At 37.7% G+C, this 20808-nt stretch overlaps 1 pseudogene; it reads left to right on the top strand.

Moving 5' to 3' along the window:
* Nucleotides 1-18374: 18374 nt before the first annotated feature.
* Nucleotides 18375-20235, top strand: LOC137623323 (uncharacterized; annotated as a pseudogene).
* The last annotated feature ends 573 nt before the right edge of the window (nt 20236-20808 follow it).

Here is a 20808-nt window from a genome sequence, read left to right as displayed (position 1 = left end):
GATTTGATTATATATCATTTCCTCTGTTTGGAATTATAATTATGCTTATCTATCTTTCCCCCTGTATAAAATGCTTTCACTTTTGCCTCTGTATTCTTTCCTGTGTGTGAATGTAATGGGCTTTTGACTATATACCGTTACCTCGGCTTGAAATTATTGTACATTTTCCTTTCTATCCTTACCTCTGTATGAAATTCTTGTCTATTCATCTGTGAAATTGTTTTCTATCTATCCTTTCCTCTGTTTGAAATTCTTATACCTGTGTATCTATCCCTTCCTCTATTTGAAATTCTTAAACTTTTGCCTATGTATCTTCCCCTGTCTGAATTTCCTATACATATCTGCCACTACCATTGTCCACTCCATTTATCTCTTCCCCAGTATGATACTTTTGCTCCAAGTACTTTTTCTTCTCAGTTTTTGGTTCCGAGGTATTCATGGCCAACATTTCTGGCAGTAATTGATAGCTTTGCGTGAGTTCGTTCCGCTTGGGAAACCCTAATGTTCAAGATCAGTTGCTTGAAGTCACGGATAAATAATTTATTCGTAATAAAATGAAGTTGCCGTGTAATTACTGTTTCGGTAAGATTGGTACTAAGGCTTTTCTCCTTCTAGATTTAGAAGTGCTCTCTCTCTCTCTCTCTCTCTCTCTCTCTCTCTCTCTCTCTCTCTCTCTCTCTCTCTCTCTCTCTCTCTCAATATTTCCGGAGTTTTGGCGCTTTTCTTACGATGAAAGAACTATTTTGCATTTCTTATTATATTAACCTTCTGTATACTCGACCCCCCTTTCATACAATGACGGTTTCAATCCAGACAGTTTACCATCCTCTTCTGTTGTCTCCCAGATTCTTATGTCTTTTTCTGGCCTGAACTGAAAAAAGAGATGGAAGTTTCCCGTCCCACAGACCACTCTATCGAATAGGTAATAATGATATCGTAATGAAACTACTTTTCCCTCTATGAAATATTTAACTTGTAAATGACGTTGCTAGCTTCTTCCCTTGGCGGCCTGTTAGTAACGTCCATGTCTGGTGTTATCCAGACTGGGGTTCGAGTCCCGCTCGAAGTCGTTAATTCTTTAGTGGCTGCAACCTCATCATGGTTGTAAGCTAAGCTTGTGGGGTTTTGAGGGAGCCTATTGGTTTTACCTGCTGAGGCATCAGCGGTCATTGCCTGGCCCTTCCTGGTCCTAGCTTGGGCGGAGAGGGGGCTTGGGTGCTGATCATATGTATAAAGGGTCAGTCTCTATGGCATTGTCCTGCTCTATAGGGCAGTGTCACTGTTGGAGAGTGGGCCTTGGGCACTGATCATATGTATATAGGGTCAGTCTATGGCATTGTCCCTCTCTATGGGGCAATGTCACTGTCCCTTGTCTCTGCCATTCATGAGCGGCTTTTTAAAAGCATTTAAATTCTACCCCCTACCACTACCCCCTACATCTTCCCGCATCCTGGTGTGGCGTCTGGCGACTGTGCCTGGGCTGGAACTACTTGGCATCGACTCAAAGACTTGTTACTCACCTTTTTCGTGGGTTGGTGGCCATCTGCTCACTTCATAGACTCGTCCAAATGTATTCTTCGTTTTTATAGTTTTCGACATTGCTCTTGGGCCACTTTTATTAAGTTCTTTTTTATAGTTATTCAGCTCCATTGTGTTTGCCAAGTTCAACTTTTAATTCAATTGTCTACTGGCTTCCTCATATATATATATTTTTTTTTCTTTTGAAACTGCTCGCACCTGGCTACCTCTTGGAAGCTAGATTCGGCAGCAAGTAAAGTAATAAATAAAAACAATACTATGAGAAGAATTAAACAAATAAATGAAGTCAATATTATTCTGTAAAGCAACTAATTTGATTTATGATGAACTACTGCTGAAATGGCAACACTTGTTTTCACTTTTTCCCTTTGATTTCATTCCATGTTGGTAATGAGGTCCTGCAGGGAAGGCCTTGTGAGTTTAATAGGTTCTTGACGTTGCATTTCCTCCTTTTAATTCCTTCCACTCCTCCTCCCTCCTTCCCCTCCCTCATCTCCCTGGCCGTTTCTGCTCTTCCCCTTCCACCTAGGACTTTTGACAATGTTAATAAACTTCACGAAATAAATATTTCCGGAGTTTCTCTTCCTATTGGAGTCTCTGATCTTTGTTATTATTTATTATTATAATTATTATTGTTATTGTTTGTTAATTTTGTTATTATTATTATTATTATTACTATTATTATTATTATTATTATTATTATTATTATTATTATTATTATTATTATTATTGAAGTAGAATCAAGTAGTTTTACATCACAGACATGATGGATTTATATCTCTATAATTATGGAAACTGATTGCTTCTAATAGTGTATTTATACAGTAGTTTGTATGTATACATAGACGGTATAGTTAAGTATACACACGATGGTATTGTATACATGTGTACACACGCTGTAGTGTATGCTTGTAATATTCATCGTAATTTTTAGAGCTTTCTCAGATTTTCCTTGAGAATTTTTATGTTTATGATTGCTGTCCCTAATCGGGAAACCATTTGCGCCAATTTGGCACCGAAATGACCTAGGGTCACGGTGGCACCGCCTTTGTTCCTACCCTCTCCTGATCAGGAAGTGAGCGAAAGGTAAAAGCAACTGGGAGTGACAGCTTTGAGGAGATTGTAACGAGGCAATTGTCTTCAATTTTTTTCTCCTTGTAGTTAGAGAAGAGACAGGCGCGTGGGATTGAGTATAGGTCTTGAATGTAGCAGGAAATTAAATGCTGTTCCGGGAAATCATGTGGGGTTTTTATAGGTATATCTTGTCCCATAGTTTTATTTGATGTGATTTCAGCTGTTTTTCATGCATTGTCCCCACATTTTAATTGACTGAATAATTTTAGAATGGAATTTTTTAAAGGATAATCGGTCTTTCATCATTGGAGATGTTGATAGGTGACACTAGTCATTCTGTTGACAGGTGATATTAGAGATTCTGTTGACAGGTGATATTAGAGATTCTGTTGACAGGTGATATTAGAGATTCTGTTGACAGGTGATAGTGGAGGTTCTGTTGACATGTGACAGTGGAGATTCTGTTGGCATGTGATATTAGAGATTCTGTTGACAGGTGACAGTGGAGGTTCTGTTGAAAGTGGAAAAAACAAACCAAACGACAGTGGATTTTAGCGCAAATGACCAGATGACACTGGACGAGTTATGTCCTGCCCATAACGAGCTAAAAACCTTGAAAAATTGGAAGCTGCCTCTTGGCAAACAGCGTTTGGCTCCAGGTGTGTGTAATCACCATCGCCTGGACAAGGAGGAAACGATGTTGCTTCTAAGTAGGAACTTTTGGAGGCGGATATGAACGAGGGAGGGAAGTGAAGGCTTTTGAGCGTTCCTTCGTTCAGGAAATGTTTTGAAGAAATAGTTACGTAAATTCTACGTCTTTTTGGAGGTTGCTTTTTTTCAGGAAGCTGGAAGTTTGAATTCTTCTTTTCTGTTGGATGTCAGGGCAAGAGGAAGGTGTTCTGTTGGATGTCAGGGCGGGACTATTTTCTTCCTGGTTTAAAAGCTCCATAGTCATTGCTTGTTTAATTCTCTTTCTTAAGTCTTGTTTATCTACAGGTCTGTACAATGGCTGTTATTTTGAATTCCAGTGCTCCTTACCGTCGGTTCAAACTTCATTAGTAGTTTTATTGATTTCATTAATTTTTCTTTCTTTGAAAGGAGAAAGGCAAATATGTTTATCTTGAGTGGTTTGTAATACTAATCGATGTCCAGTTGTCTACGCAAGTCCTTATAAAAATATTTGCTAGTCATTGCCCACGGTGTCTAGTACTAGTTGAAAGTCTCGCTGTCACGTTTGGTCTGAATTTAACTTATATAAGTCATAGTAGAGATTCCGGGCAGAAAAAGCCCAATCCCTGATGATGTAGCCAATCACTTTCTCCAGCATTAACAGCGGTCACAGCACACCCCCTTAAGATTATAAATTAGTATAGTTTGCAAGGGAATGTATTGTGACCACTGCTAACGGGGAGACGACCCGATTGGCTTAAACGTCATCCGGGGGCGGAGCTTATTTCGACCAGAATCTTTGCGGCGACTAGTCTTATTCAATTGTTGATCAATCATCTTGGAGAGCCCTCTGGATTTGTGGGCTATTTTCATATAAGAAAATGTCTAGTTTATCGTTTTAAATATGCCCAAATCTAATTTTGAAAGGAGCACGTTCCAGGTATATAGTTTTTTCTTATTTGTGAGGGCTATTATATCGTTTTAAGTATTTATGCTTTGATTTTGTTAGATTGATTCCTTTAATTTTATTAATGCCTCCGTTTCATCTTGTAGACGAATAACAGGTATGATCTTACAAATCCAGACAGTCTTTGTTTATTGTATTGATATACAGCTGCAGTTTTTATGTTAAGAGTATTCTGGTTTGATTATTTGTTTATTATTGATGAATATGTTATCTACTTTGGAAGTTTTACTTTTTTAATAATACAAGTTCGGTACTACTAACTTCAGAATTTCAAACTAGCAATCAATAGGGTTTTATGTTGAGCAGGTTGACATGTTATCTGTCATCATAGTTTATCTATGAATGATCTATTTTAACATGTTGACTGATCTTGAAATATTTTATTCTATAATTTGTGTGCATTACTACTTATAGTTTTTTCCTCATTTCCTTTCTTCACTGGGCTATTATCCTTGTTGGAACCCTTGGGCTATTAAAATCCTGCTTTTCCAACTAAGGTTATAGTTTCGCTAGTAGTAATAGTAATAATAATAATAATAATAATAATAATAATAATAATAATAATAATAACTAATAACTAACAATAACAATAGTAAAGGAAACGCCTCCATAGGGACCAATCTTCGTTATTTTATAAATTGACAAGTTTTCATTGTCTTTACTGTAAGGCTCTCATTGTAAAAGTGGATTTGTAATCATTATAACACGCTCACTTATGTACATCAGTAAAATGTTTCGCCAATGTGAAGCCCGGAAGCAAGAGAACACTTGAATTTTCTGTTTACTACTACTACTACTACTACTACTACTACTACTACAGTAGTTGTTGTTGTTGTAGCAGCATGCTACTACTCTAGTTGAAAAGAAAAACGGGCTTCTACAGGCTGTAGGACTCCAACAGGGAAAGTAGCCGAGTGAGGAAAGATATAAATTTTATACTTATATACATGCGTGTGTGTAATTATGTAACATAACTTCGAGCTAGCACAAAGTCTTTGATAAGAACAATTGCTTTTGTGTGTGTTCAGTTTATTTCCAATAAAAAATATCTGGTCAAGCAATCTCTCTCTCTCTCTCTCTCTCTCTCTCTCTCTCTCTCTCTCTCTCTCTCTCATTGAATAATAATGCGTGTTTATACTGGTAAAAGTTTTTACCATAAGCATTTATTAAGATACATGACCGATTGTATAAAGATACACCTTGTGTTCAAAGAAAGCATTTGTCAAATGTAATGACTTACCCAATCGCATCGTACCCAAACCTAACAATGGAAACATCGACGAGCAAAGGATTTGATTTTTATTTTAAGAAAACAAACGTGAGGTCGGACTTGAATAGACAAGGGATCAACTTTTAACGCGGAAAGGCCAACTTAAAGTTAGGTGATGAGAGCTAAACGCTATTACAACGTTCTGCGGATGTCGGAGTCACTTTTAAGTACGTTTCAGTTGCTGGTGTACGTACTTTTAGGTACGTTTCAGCTGCTGATGTGCATACTTTTAGGTACGTTTCAGCTGCTGATGTGCATACTTTTAGGTACGTTTCAGCTGCTGATGTGCATACTTTTAGGTATGTTTCAGCTGCTGGTGTACGTACTTTTAGGTACATTTCAGCTGCTGGTGTACATACTTTTAGGTAAGCTTCAGCTGTTGGTGTACAAGCATTTAGGTACATTTCAGCTGCTGGTGTACGTACTTTTAGGTAAGCTTCAGCTGCTGGTGTACGTAATAATAGTTTTATTAATCTTAATTTTATTAACAATATTAATTTTGATAATTCGGATAATTTCGAAATCATTCTTGAGCTGCGAAATTTCGGTAATTAGATGAAACCATTTTTTGCCCAATACTTAATGTCCCCCATCTAAAAACATTTCAAGTCTATGCACTGATAGTTTTTTGGAGTGAGTGTACATGTTACATCTGTGGCACTTTGTGTTTGTGCTGCTAGCCTCCTGACTAGTACAAGGACAGCCTAACGTGTTCGCCAAGTATTCGCATGGCAGCAGATCGTTCCCAGCCCGAGACCGTGCGTTTAAGCTGTTTACTGGGCAGGCCACTGTTGTGCTTGGGCACCACAGTTGGGGATTCGATATGCTTGGCTGACGTTCTTGTGAGCATCTATTCCTATGAAACGAACTGAAACCGGAAACCTTTAACCTTTAAATGTTTTCGGTGGCTGTTCTTGTAATCTATATTTTATTTTTTTCACTTAAAAATGTAGACTGAAGGTTTGGGCGAAACAGGATTGCATATTCTTATTTCTCTTTTGTTATGTGTACGTTACACTCAAACAAAAGAAGTGTTGAATATACGAATTTTCTGGCACACTGTCGCCTCCTTTTGAAGATTATTGTGGCTTCAGCTGAAAATTGAATTACGTTAATACAACTGGTTTGTTTCTAAGTACTAGTGTGCTATTTTATTATATATATATATATATATATATATATATATACACACACATAATATTACTGTGTACACATTTATATACTCATACTGCACTTCTAATTTATATAAAAAGATAAATGAACTTCGCTTTTGGTCGGACCAATTACCTATTATGAGATATAGTAATAAAAATTCTCAATATATAGCTATAATTACCAATGATATAGCTTCAATTGTCTGTCTAAAAAACTTTTAATTGTCTTAGTAGCATCTTCCATCTTTGGTAATAAGTCTCGATGCCATTGCTCGAACATCACTTCGCAGTTTTAGTAAAAGCTGCTCTTTGTACGTACAGAAGAGCATATATATTATTCAAGTCATATATTGTAAGGAAATATTTTAGTTTTGCATTGTCTGAATACCAGTTTTGATTTAAAAATGTTATTTCCCTAGATGCACTGTATTTCCAAAACAATAATTGTTCTTGATTAATATTATGTTTTAGCAATGAAACCAAAATTCTCAACCAAAGTAACAGGATTTTATATCTAGATTATTTCTAGAATTAGAATCCCATTGCCTTTGTAACTAATTTCATAGACAAAATATAATAAAAGCAAAAAAGGCAGATGGTTCAACAAAATAGATAAATCTTATCATATTTCACACCTGTAAAAGCAGATTTTGCTATTGAATAACATATAACTAAAATTATTATCTTCCCTCTTCTTCTGTGGCGCCTACTATTTTCTTATTTCCTTTCCTCATTGGGTTATTTTTCCCAGATGGAGCCCTTGGGATTAAAGCATCTTTCTTTTCCAACTACGGCTGTAGCTTAGCTAACAATAACAATAATAATAATAATAATAATAATAATAATAATAATAATACTGTACTTCCATCTACTGTATTGTTCATCGAGTGTCGACCAAAACTTAGTCATCCTTTGAACAATATTTTCCCATACCCAATGTGCTAAAGTACATGTTCTCATTATCGTCAAATCACTCATTATCATCACCTTTACTCGTTTTAAGTGATTTGTCACGTGATTTTTTTGAGAAATCATCTGATAAAGGTAATACTTGTACACGGTGTTCGGCAGATAAGGTTTATCTGACTGTTACAGGTAATAGATAGATATGAATATATAAATGCTTTTTGTAGCCTGTATATGTATGTATGCAATGTATGTATGTGTATATATATGTATGTATGTGTTTATATCTGCATGTATGTGTATATATATGTGTATGTATATAAATGTATGTGTATATGTATATATATATAAATATATATGTATATATAATGCATATATATAATATATATATATATATATATATATATAGTGTGTGTGTATTGTGTGTATGTATGTATAAATTGATACAGAAAGCAAAACCCTATATCGTCCTCATTCTCTCTCTCTCTCTCTCTCTCTCTCTCTCTCTCTCTCTCTCTCTCTAATATTGACTTTATTTCCTTTATGCATAACATCAAAGAACTGCTGCTGAAGGTATGCTAAACCTTTAGCTAATCAGTTCATAAGTGTGATGAGAACGAAGGTGGGCAGGTTACACATAGGTTAGATATTGGTTGGGGGGGGGGGGGTTATTTAAGAGGTAGCCCTGAATAACTGATTAGATAGCGGGGACATCACACTAGGAAAAGGTCTTTTAGAGGTCGTGCGAACTCTGTAGTTGTTGTTTGCTGGTCGTTGAACTCGCTGAGTTTGGTGTTATCTTCCGAGATTGATAGCGTATCTTGTAAGAGTCGTTTTAGATTTATGTATATACACGTGTATACATTTAAGGTGATTGGTGTATAGTATATGGTTCTTATAATTTTTTTTGTCCTTGTAGGTATGAACAGTATACAGGTATTTGTATGCAGATGTATATGCGTATGTATGTATTTTAAGAAGTAAAATATAGCTACCCAATCTATAATGCAATCGTACATAGTTACATGCAGAACCTTGGTACATGTATACTTACGAAAAAAATAATGCTTCCGATAACGTTTTATATATATATATATATATATATATATAATGTGTGTATATATATATATATTATATATAGATATATATGTCTATATTTACAAGAGTTTTTTTATTTATATATGGGTTTTAGAAAATTGATTACTGATCTCATTTCATTATTTATACCTTGTGAAAATAAATATTTGCCAAGGTGCTACGGATATTAAAGACTTGAAAATTTTTTTGTATTGTCATTAGCGATACGGTCTTTATATTTCATAATATACTGATATTTGTGTTATGATTAGGCAGAAAGCCTCCAAGGAAGATCACTCGTTTTCTAAGTCTCTGGCAATTTAAGTGTTTTTTTAAGACTAAGAACTTTGAATTCCATTCTAAGGAAGAAGTGTTAGGATAATGATCAGAGAGAGAGAGAGAGAGAGAGAGAGAGAGAGAGAGAGAGAGAGAGATATTGTAACTACAATTTTGTTCTCTGTGTCATGAGTTTTTTCGTTTACGGTATAATATTGTCATCACCTTTCAACGATACATGAAAACTATGACTATTATAAAACATATTTTAAATTGATTTGTGGCTCAGGGATATTCCAATACATAGTTTTTATTCTTCTATTTTCATACAGTAAGATATTTTCCTACTTCAATTTTGTTATGCGGTTCTGTTAGGTACAAACCATCTTCTGCCTTGTGCAATCCTGATGTTATATTAAGACTTGCCTCATACCAGCCATGGCTCTTGCTATTTGTGATTAATGCTGTAGCATCCTGGTATCTTTTCATAACTGTAGAATTGTATAGGTTTATGTTCAGCCACAGGTTTTACTAGTTTGTCCAGTTGTTGTTTAACTTGTAGAGTGCCGTTTTTCTAAGGTCTCAAGTTTGCTACTGGTGGTGAATTGGTGATAATGTTATACACACGTGCGCGCGCACACTTACACACACACACTTACACATACATACATACATATATATATATATATATATATATATTATACTTTATATATGAATTGATATGTCCGAGGCTTTGTCCTGCATTTTAATAGAAACAACTGGATTTGTTGTTGTGTGTTTCATATATATATATATATATATATATGTGTGTGTGTGTGCGTGTGTGTGTGTGTGTATGTATATATAATGTATATATATAGATATATATATAGGTAGATAGATGTTTTATGTGTACTGTATAATTATATAACTTATGCTCGAAAAAAGTTCAAGACAGCTACATTTAGTAAAGTTTAATTATCTCGTGTAATATAACTACAAGCCAAGGGAGCTTGAGTATTCCATGTAATTCAATTCCAGAACAAGCTTGTCTGTGTTTTTTTTATTCTCAATGTTTCTTATATTGTTTTCCCTAACAAGTTGTGGCTCCAGGAAGAGAGGTAACTCGGCTTTTCACCACCTTATTTGTACCTGAACGACGGATGAGAGAGAGAGAGAGAGAGAGAGAGAGCATGGGGTTTTTAGCACCAGGATCGTGAACAGCAAAATGAGAGAGAGAGAGAGAGAGAGAGAGAGAGAGAGAGAGAAAAAAAAATTGGGTTTTTAGCACCAGGATAGAGAACAGTAAAAACGTGAGAGATAGAGCATTGGGTTTTTAGCACCAGGATCGAGAACAGCAAAATGAGAGAGAGAGAGAGAGAGAGAGAGAGAGAGAGCTTTGGGATTTTAGCAACAGGATCAAGAACAATACAGCAAAATGAGAGAGAGAGAGAGAGAGAGAGAGAGAGAGAGAGCGAGAGAGCGAACATGGGGTCTTTAGCACCAGGATCGAGAAAAACAGCAAAATGAGAGAGAGAGAGAGAGAGAGAGAGAGAGAGAGCATTGGGTTTTTAGCACCAGGATCGAGAACTTAGTAAAATGAGAGAGAGAGAGAGAGAGAGAGAGAGAGAGAGAGCATTGGAAAACACCAGGATCGAGAACATCACAGCAAAATGAGAGAGAGAGAGAGAGAGAGAGAGAGAGAGAGCGCATTGGAAAACACCAGGATCGAGAACATCACAGCAAAATGAGAGAGAGAGAGAGAGAGAGAGAGAGAGAGAGCATTGGGTTTTTAGCACTAGGATCGAGAACATAGTAAAATGAGAGAGGGGGGTGTCAATGGGCTTTTAGCACCAGGATCGAGAAAAACTTAGTAAAATGAGAGAGAGAGAGAGAGAGAGAGAGAGAGAGAGAGAACATTGGGTTTTTAGCACCAGGATCGAGAGCATAGTAAAATGAGAGAGAGAGAGAGAGAGAGAGAGAGAGAGATCTATTAAGCTAGCTAACGGATCACAAATGCAAACTGTTCACTGAAACCTCTTGCATAATAGACTCGGGAGAAATTGTGTTGCTATGGAGGCGAGGCTCGAGAGGTGACTTCTATACTTGGGTACGCTATATACATAGTTCCTTTGGTTGTTAGCGTTAATTGGAAGTCCTTCTCTTAACTCTTTCTCCTTTGCTCATTGGAGGGATAGTTTAGGATACCTCGTTGGAGTTGTAATGCTTAGATTTAATCCTCTTTTTTTTTATAGTTTATATATGAAAGATGTTTTAATGTTACTGTTCTTGAAATTTTGTATTTTTAATTGTTTATCATTACTCATGAAGTGTGTATATTTCTTTACTGCCTTTCCCTTCTGGGTGATTTAAGTACCCAATTTTACCTATGCGTATGTATAGTTTCCATTTATTCAATACCGTGGGAAAGAAAACTTTTTTTCTTGTCTGTTTAAAAGTCAAAATTAAAGTTTTTTTTTTTTTTCTACTGACAAGTTAGTAACTAAAAGGTAAAGCCGAATCGTTTTCTTCTCGTATAAGCGTAAAAGTTCTCGTTAAACAGTTTTACCGACTTCCCTGGACTGTGAACTGCTTGTCATGGTACAATATGTAATATTGTAGATAGCGAACCTGAAATCTTTGACCCAAATTTTGCTATATTAGCTTATTTGCAGCCGTTGAAATATGGCACAGTTGGTTGTCAAATTTATTTTTTTTTATTATAATAAGCATACCTTTGCACGTTCTTTATGAAATAGGTATTAAATTCAGGAAAACGTCCGCGGGCACTCTGCACTTTGATGGAAATATACAGTTTCACCAATGCTCATTGTCTTAACGTTATAGGGTTAAGCATATGTGATGGGTTATTTTTAGTATTACATTATTTGATGTTTTATTTCTTGCTATGGTAAGTCTTAACATATCAAAGAGTACTCGGCTGAGTCCTGGCTAGTAGAGTGGTAGCTTGTTCGCCTCGCATTTGCATGGCAGCAGATCGATCCCAGCCCGGGACCGAGAGTTTCGAGTTTAGTGGGGAGGTCACTGCTGTGGTTTGGGACCACAGTGGTTGGTTGGGCTTACTCGGTTGACGTTTTGGTGAACATCTTTTTCTGATGAAACGAATTGAATTATCCTACATCTTTACCTTTTACCTTTATATTGCCCCTACAATGGTGTCTTGTATGGGAGACCTAGGTTGTATGATCAATTACCCTAACTGCTACCTTGATATCAGTTTTCGTCAAATGAAGTTTTAATATTAATATACTGTAGTCTGATACTGCTGTGGACCTAACCAAGGTGACTTAACGCATACAATTCGTGATGTTTATAGTAATACATATATTTAGGATGTTATGACGTTTTTAGAAAGGTTTCCAGTGTGGAGCCTAGGAAATTTATTTATCATCATCCTCACCATCATCATCTCCTACGCCTATTGACGCAAAGGGCCTCGGTTATATTTTGCCAGTCGTCTCTATCTTTAGCTTTTAATTCATTACTTTTCCATTCATTATCTACCCCTTCCCGCTTCATAGTTCTCAGCCATGTAGGTCTGGGTCTTCCAACTCTTCTAGTGCCTTGTGGAGCCCAGCTGAACCTAGGTGAACTAACCTCTTGAGTGCATAGAGCATGCCCAAACCATCTCCATCTACCTCTCATCATGATCTCATCCACATATGGAACTCGAGTATAGATGATTTATTTATAGTCTTGTTCCAAAATAACAGTTATGGCTTCAATTTTTATTAAAAAAAAATCATTCCTGTTTGATAAATTTTCACTTAGGTCTATATTTAAAGATAAGAGAATTATTTTTACCTTTTAAGAGACACTTATCTTGATTTGACGAATAGATTCTCATCTTAAAGAAAGTATGTCTAAGTAAATATAATTTCATAGAAAAAAACAAAACTAAACAAATTATCAGAGGAAGTTGGACCTCTGGGTGGCAACAGAGGAGGAGGGAGTTAGCTCTTATGTAAGACGAGATGTCAGGATCAAGACTTCCATTTAGTTTCACTTATTGTTCCTTCTTTACTTTTTCATGGTAAACTTCTCTTGTTAATTAAACCAAATTAACGGAAAAGAAAAGGTCTCGTCGTGGTAGTTTTTTCAGTCTCTAAAGCGATTGTTGTGATGGAAATGTCTTTTTAAAGAGTAGTGATTTCATTGTACATCTGTGGTTTGGTGTTATCTATATTGGTGTCACCTCCGATACTAATATTATCTCTCTCTCTCTCTCTCTCTCTCTCTCTCTCTCTCACGATTTGTCTGCGCGGTGTGATTATGTAAGCCTAGTAATACATCTGATTACGATTCTCTCTCTCTCTCTCTCTCTCTCTCTCTCTCTCTCTCTCTGATCCAATGTATTTTGTCATTTATATCTGTGAGAAAAACTTCGATTGATTAGCATCGCAAACATGTTCATGTTAATTTTATTAGTTGAACATTTAAATGACTTCTACTGTATCTACATTACAGCCATTAATTGTAGTTTCAGAATCTTAACCATCTATCTTTTATGACTTGAAAATACCTAACTATCACTTTGTATCAAACCCATCGTTTGTATCCGGCCCCTCTTCTCTGGTGGGACTGTTGTTGGCTGGCCCCCTCCCTTAGTGGTGTTGGGGAGACACTTCTTGTATCTCCCCTCTTCCTCTCCCCCTTTCCCCTCCAAAAAAAAGGTGGGCGTAGCCTCGAGCCCTTCATTAGAGGGGAGTTTTGTGAGTAGGGGAAATCAGTCCATTTTCATTCATTTAAAGCGACAGGACTTTTTTCCCCAGTTGATGAGATTCATTAGCTTGGAATTAACGTATCGATGTGTTATTTGAATAAATAGTAATTACTTCCGCCAACTAAGTTGGGAGGAGGTTATGTTTTCGCCCCTGTTTCTGTTTGTCCGTTTGTGAATAAATTTCTAACCACAATTTTACTCAGTAATGAAACTTTCAGGGATTCATTTTGAGGCGTGGAAGTAATTCGATTTTGAAAGTCCTAGGTTAAAGGACAAGGTTAAGGTCGATCGAATTAACCATAACCTTCAGTTCGCGCGTGGTTGTCACACATTAAAAATACGCATACGGTGTAAATTAATTCTGGGAAAGACCAGCTGGTTTCGAGAAATATGCTGCCGTGGCGGAGGTCTGCACTCGGTGGCTGTTTTCTAGTTATTTAAAAGGATTTTTCATGTACTGGTGTACCCACTGTTTCTGTATAACGTGAAAGTACGGTAAGGTGAGAGATATGGTCATAAATATAAGTCTTGCGTACCAGCTGGAAGCAAGCAACGTGCATAATTGTTTAAGAGTTACCGGTGAGTGAAAATGTGAACAGCATCTATGTCATCACTCTTATATTGCCAGTATAGAAAAAAAAATATTTAAAATTAAAACAGTGGTTTAAATTACTAAACGAAAAGTTTTTTCATAGATCTCTTGCTTGAGGGTACACTCGGCCACACTATTCTATCTTGTACCTCTTCGTCTTGTTATTTTGAAGTTTTTATCCACTTGTTATTTTTAAGTTGTTTTTATCCACTTGCCATTTATAAGTTTTTATCCACTTATTTTAAGTTTTTATCCACTTACCATTTTTAAGTTGTTTTTATCCACTTGGTTTTTAACTTGTTATTGTTTATATACGAAAGATTTATGTTATTGTTCTTAAACTTCTCGTAGTTACTCCTTATTTCTTTTCCACACTGGGCTATTTTTTCTGTTGGAGACCTTTGGCTTATATCATTCTGGTTTTCCAACTAGGATTGTAGCTTAACAAGTAATAATAATAATAATGATAATAATAATAATTATGTTTGAGGTTCTAAATAATTTATACCTTGGTAAATTAATTATTGGAGGCTCGAACCATACAGGCATTCATAACTCTTGTCAAGACTATTTCACTGTCCTTCATTTCTCAGTATCTAATGTTGATTTGTGCATAGATATTTTTTTTTCACTTTGTGTACAACTCCCATAGCTCGTGAGTATACCCGTGATTCTCCCTACGGGCTGCAAGATTGCAAGAGCCCGTGTCTGGCCAAGAGGGCCAGGCAATCTTCAACAACAATACCCGTGAGAACTCGTGGGTGACCATGGATAACTAGATGGTCTGCTAGAACAAGGCAAAAGTCATGAAGATTCAGAGCTGTTCGCGAACCACTTGGAAAATTTGGGACATTTAAGAGTTCTGGGTTAACTGGCATAAACCACCGAGTAACCTCGTCATTAAACTTGGGTATACTACTTGAAGGTCTTTTGCGGTTTCTTGGTCCTCAGGTTCTGGTGTTTCTGACCTTACTACTTGAAGGCTTTTTGCTGCGTTTGATTGTCTCCAGGTTCCTGTGTTCTCTGCCCTTACTCGATGGCTTTTGCCGTTTCATCGTTCTCGGGTAGCTGTGTTTTATAACCTTACTGTAAAAAGTCTTTTTGTTGTGTTTGTCCACAGGTTGGTGTTTTTTTACCATACTACTAGAAGCCCTATTGCATTGTTGCATTGTCCACATGTTGTTTTTCTGACCTTACTACTACTGTAGAAACCCTATTACTGTTTCATTGTCTCCAAATCGCAGTGTTCTATAACCTTACTAGTAGAAGGCTTTTTTGCTGGTTCGTCTTCTCCAGGTTACAGTTAATTCTAAACTTACTACTTGAAGACTTTTTTTTTTTTTTTTTTTTTTTTTTTGCTGTTTCACTGTTTCCAGGTTACAGTATTCCTTGCCCTTTGATTTCCACCCGTTCATTCTAAGCTCTCCCCTTTTAGCTGTCTACCGTTTTTACATTTAAGGTACTTCAACTATCACAATCTCTCTACCAACTACTTTCGGGTACTTAGGTGGGAGAGTATGGATATGACAAACGGTCTCCGGTAATCATCACAATATTATTGGTGATGATAGTTATAATTTTGATAATGTTATGCGAATAATAATGGTAATGAGTTATGTAGAAGACCCTCTAGAAGTTTTGCGTGATTAAATTAATCATTTAGTTCAGCTTTATTTATTTTTTTTTCTCGTCCCTTTTAACGTTTACAACGCTTCCAGATGGTTAGAATTCCTACCAGATCTTTTCTTAGACAGCATATATAGCGTTTACAACGCTCATATCTATGCTAATAATTATGAAATAAAACAATCCATATTTTACCATTTCATTTCAAACTAAGATAAAAGTACATAACCTTACAATTATCATTGGTCAATTTCTATGCTTTCTTGTCAAAACAGTATTCATAATGCATTGAAAATAGCCCATTATGCATATGATATGAAAAAGCAGTTTCTTTGGTAATTACACGACAAAAAAAGATCGTAATTTGCCTGTTCCATTGCCTTCTTCGCTTCGGAAAATAATGAACAAATAATTAATAGTCTATATAGATCCTGTCATCTCCACATGGTTTTGTTTGTAATATTTCTGTTGATTTCCAGCAAGTTATATCATAAAACAAAGATCAAGAAGGATTTACTTGCTGTATCTAACATCTTTAATAGGTGTGGTAGATATTGTTCTCTCTCTCCCCAATGTAATAGGGCAAGAGTGTGGTTATTCTCTCTCTCTCTCTCTCTCTCTCTCTCTCTCTCTCTCCAATATAATAGGGCAAGTGTGGTTATATATATATATATATATATATATATATTATATCTGGTCACGCTCAGCGATATTGCCAGACTTATAACTACTTAGTCTCTCCCCCTTTCCTCTGGTGGGTGGGAGAGGGAGTGGTCAAACCGTGGCAAGAGGAATTATAATTATGAAACGGGTGGCATGGGAGCCCTCTACATGTTTAGCCGGGTCGCATTCACTATATATATAGCTATTCATGATTTTAATCATGTACTATTATACATACTGTATACGTATAACTAGATACATTACATACACACGTATGCCCTTTACGTATGTTTTTTTAGGTATATTTAAGTCTATATATGATAGCGACACTTGCACACCTGGCGTTTAAGGCTGTTTCCGGGGTCCGGGGAGTATCTTGGCGGAAACTTGCTTGACGAGAAGGGGATTGGAGAGCACTATGCAAGAAATTCTCTCTCTCTCTCTCTCTCTCTCTCTCTCTCTCTCTCTGGAAGGAGGAAGGAAGGAAGAAGGAAAGGTCGAGAGTAAGTTTTTTTTTTTAGGACCAATCAAAGTTTTAGTGAATTTATACTTTATGTATATGCAAGTATGTATATATATATATATATATATGTATGTAAGTATATATACACATATATATATACATATATATATGTATGTAAGTATATATACACATATATATATATATACATATATATATATACACATATCTCTCTCTCTCTCTCTCTCTCTCTCTCTCTATATATATATATATATGTCTCTCTCTCTCTCTCTCTCTCTCTCTCTCTCTCTCTATATATATATATATATATATACACACATATATTTATATATTAAACTTACATACATATATAATTTACGTATATGCAAGTATATATATGTATGTAAGTTTATATATATATATATATATATATGTGTGTGTGTGTGTGTGTGTGTAAATTTACTATCGACCCTTCCTTCTTCCTAACTTCCAGAGAGAGAGAGAGAGAGAGAGAGAGAGAGAGAATTGCCTTTTATTTTATAGGGATATATGCATATTATTTGTTTTTATGCTGACTATACCTACGGATATAACTTGCAAATACCACGCATATCCACCACTTTGCTGCAGTTTCTTTCTGAATGCAAAACGCTTGCCATTTAGACAATAATATCATATAACTTACTAGTTTCTTTCTCTCTCATTCCCTTGGGGTGGGTAAGCTTTACTCGCCGCCTGGTTACATTACAAAGCGTTTTCACGAAAATGTGGTTCAAACCGGACTGCCCCCCCCCCCCCCCCCAACGCCTTTGCATAACACAGGTTAATAGAAGTTCTAAGGAGGCAACGGGTCGAATGTTATTTATTCGTAGAGATGGTTTAGTTAATAGGTGCTTACCTTAGAAAGTTCGATTTTTCTCTAATTTAATTGGTTATAAATCTTCGTTGTGGCAGCTTTTGGCTTCTGTGGATTTCTAGTTTTGACATAATTTCCCTTTTCGGAATATTTCAGGTTTGATAATCATTTAAACGGTATAATTTGTTTTGTATTTGTCGTGACAGGGTCTTGTCTTCGAGTTACTAATAAATATTTACTGCAAGAACACTCGTGAGTATTGACACTAATCTTTTGCAGATTTACTTGCAGTACAAGGTACAGCCAGGTGGGTTCAACCATGCGTTCGTGTGTTGGGTCAATGGTAAGATTCACCTGTGGGAAAGCCTGTGTTGAATGTTTATAAACAAAGATCTCCGCTCAGCTGACTACTCTGCACGATCATTGGTCGGCAACGGTGACGTTGCATGGCGGGAAGTGTTGATTGGGTCCCTATTTTAGTGACATCACATGCGAGCCCCGCCCCTTTTCAGCGGGCCAGCTGGTGTTTGGGCGAGTGTTAAGGGGCTGAGTTTAGTACACAGCACGTTAGAAGTAAGAGGTTCCCCGACACACGTCTAGTTACACACGTTACTCGTCAGGGGCTAAGACGCGTTCTTGCCTCATCTTCTTTGCCTTTCATCGCCGTCGAGTGTGAATGAAATTAACAAACTCATACTTCGCTCAGGCTGCTGCAACAACCAACCCACGGAGGAGAAGAGCGAGGCAACATTACGGCTGCACTTGCTGCTCGAGTGTTCTCCCAGTGACGATCCTTATACCCGAGAGATTGGTATCAGACACTTGAGAGTTCCTCTTACTGGAGGAGAACCATTAATATGAGGTTGCGCTAACCACGCCGATGTGTTTTTGACCCCCCAAAGTCTTCCCCTTCAGCGTTACCCAAATGCTAGTATACGTGTTCGTCTTGGCACCCTGGGTCATCCTGCTACTGTACTTGTGTTTCGTCCTCCTCGACGTGTGAGAGAGAGAGAGAAGAGCAGCGAAGAAGAACCGAACCGCAACTTACCTCAAAAGTCCTTCGAAACTGGTCTTGGAGCTCGAATCTGCCTCAGTCGTAGTTTGAATTTCCCTCTCTTCGAGTGTGAGGTGATTTTAGGGGGGTTAGCTGTGCTTTGGTGTCCGGGGGGTCGCTGGTTTGGAGGAGAGAAAGAGAGATAGAGAGGGGCGTGTGTGTGTGAGAAAGAGAGGAGCTGGGTATCGATCCCTCTCCTTCTGCTGTTGTTTCCTCCTCCTCCCTCAGCCACCGCTGTTGGTGGTGGTGGTGTATGTGTGTGTATTTGCCCTTGGGTGTTAGTGGTCTGCGACACCCAAGACGCGGGCCCCACATCCGCGGGCCGCGCTCTCCTTCTCCTCTGCTGCCCTTCTGCTGGAGATTACCAGTAACCTCTGACCCTGGGGGTGAAAAAAAGACCTTTCAACGCCCTCCATATCATCAAATCACGGCTGCTACAGCAGCATCAAGTCTACCTCCACTCATTACCATATCTCGTCGTCCTACTAAAAAAAGAAGAATTGGCCGGACTGAAAAACACGATAATTTTTTGTTCCACTTTCGTCTCAATTAGAAATAAATCGTTGTAGTGTGTATTGAAATAATTAACGTTCGAGTGATTCGTTGGAAACCGAAAACCTTAAACGTAGTCTCCCGACGCGAGTGATTTTTATTTGCAACAATTTCTTCGTACCGTACAGGTATTGTGTAGAGTCTACGTTACGTAGTTTCCCCAAACGGACCTGTCTAGCTATCCATTCCCAATGTCTGTCCTGATGGGTTACAGCGGCGGGGGACCTAGTGGCGGAGGCGGGTGCTGGTGCCGGAGGAGGACCCTCCGGAGACCTCCTGTACCAGGACACCGGTTGTGGTCTTCCGGCCTACCAAGACCCTGGATCCTGCGTCGGGGGGCTGTCGCCCCCTTTCCAGGAGTCGCCCTGTGGTCTGCAGACCCACGACCATCCTTCCCATCACCTCGACTCCAACGGCCTGGGTGGCTATGGAAGTGACCTGGACTCCCTGGGGGAGTCTTCCTCCTCCCACCTGCCCTACAGCCCCGAACCGGAGCCTCCCTCTTTTCCGAAAGCCCTCGATTACGGAAGTGCCAGTTCCGGAAACAACAACAATAACATCTCCGGTGAGGGAGTTTTGGGTGGTGTTGGAGGAATGGGCATGATGGGCCTTGGAGGGCACGGAGGTGTTAGTGGCAGTGGGGAGGGCTTCGTTGGAGGTGGGGGAGGGAGTGTTGGAGGGGGCCGACCCCGCAGGCGCCGAAGAACACCACCTAAGGCCAAAATCGACATTAATGACAACTCCCTATATTCCGTTTACTGCATTTTTTAAAAGCATTCTCAGGTGGGTAATTACTTTTTACATTTTTTCTCAATATAATTTAATAATTCTCAAAACATTTTTTTTGTGATATGTAGGTTTTTCGCTAAGGAAATAAATTTAATGTGGGAATGTGCGAGGATTGCTTATTTGTGATTATTAGCCTTAGGCCATGACTGGTAAAAGATCTGCCAGAATCCTGACATGATATGTACGTCTCATTGATACGGTAAGTAAACATACTCTAGTACATGCAACATTTATGTAAAGAAGCTTTGATTACCCATAATTTACGAACAACTACTGAAATGTGGGTCGCCATTTTCTTATTGGTGACCACATCTCTTTTGACTTACCTGTATTTGAGAGTTGTGTCACCTGCACAAATTATGATGTCTGCTCGAGAGCTTTCGATCACATACATACAAGTGGTGCGTGTATGTTTATTCGATAAATTAAGGCCAAATGTGCTCTTGTATTCATTAAATAAAAAAATACAAAATTATTCTGCTTCTCTCTCTCTCTCTCTCTCTCTCTCTCTCTCTCTCTCACCTGGAGTTATGCGAGTTCTGTCACCTGCACTAATTATGA

Source organism: Palaemon carinicauda, chromosome 30 (genome assembly GCF_036898095.1).
Source record: "Palaemon carinicauda isolate YSFRI2023 chromosome 30, ASM3689809v2, whole genome shotgun sequence".
In the NCBI taxonomy this organism is placed as follows: Eukaryota; Metazoa; Arthropoda; class Malacostraca; order Decapoda; family Palaemonidae; genus Palaemon; species Palaemon carinicauda.
This window is presented reverse-complemented; position numbering and strand designations above follow the sequence as displayed.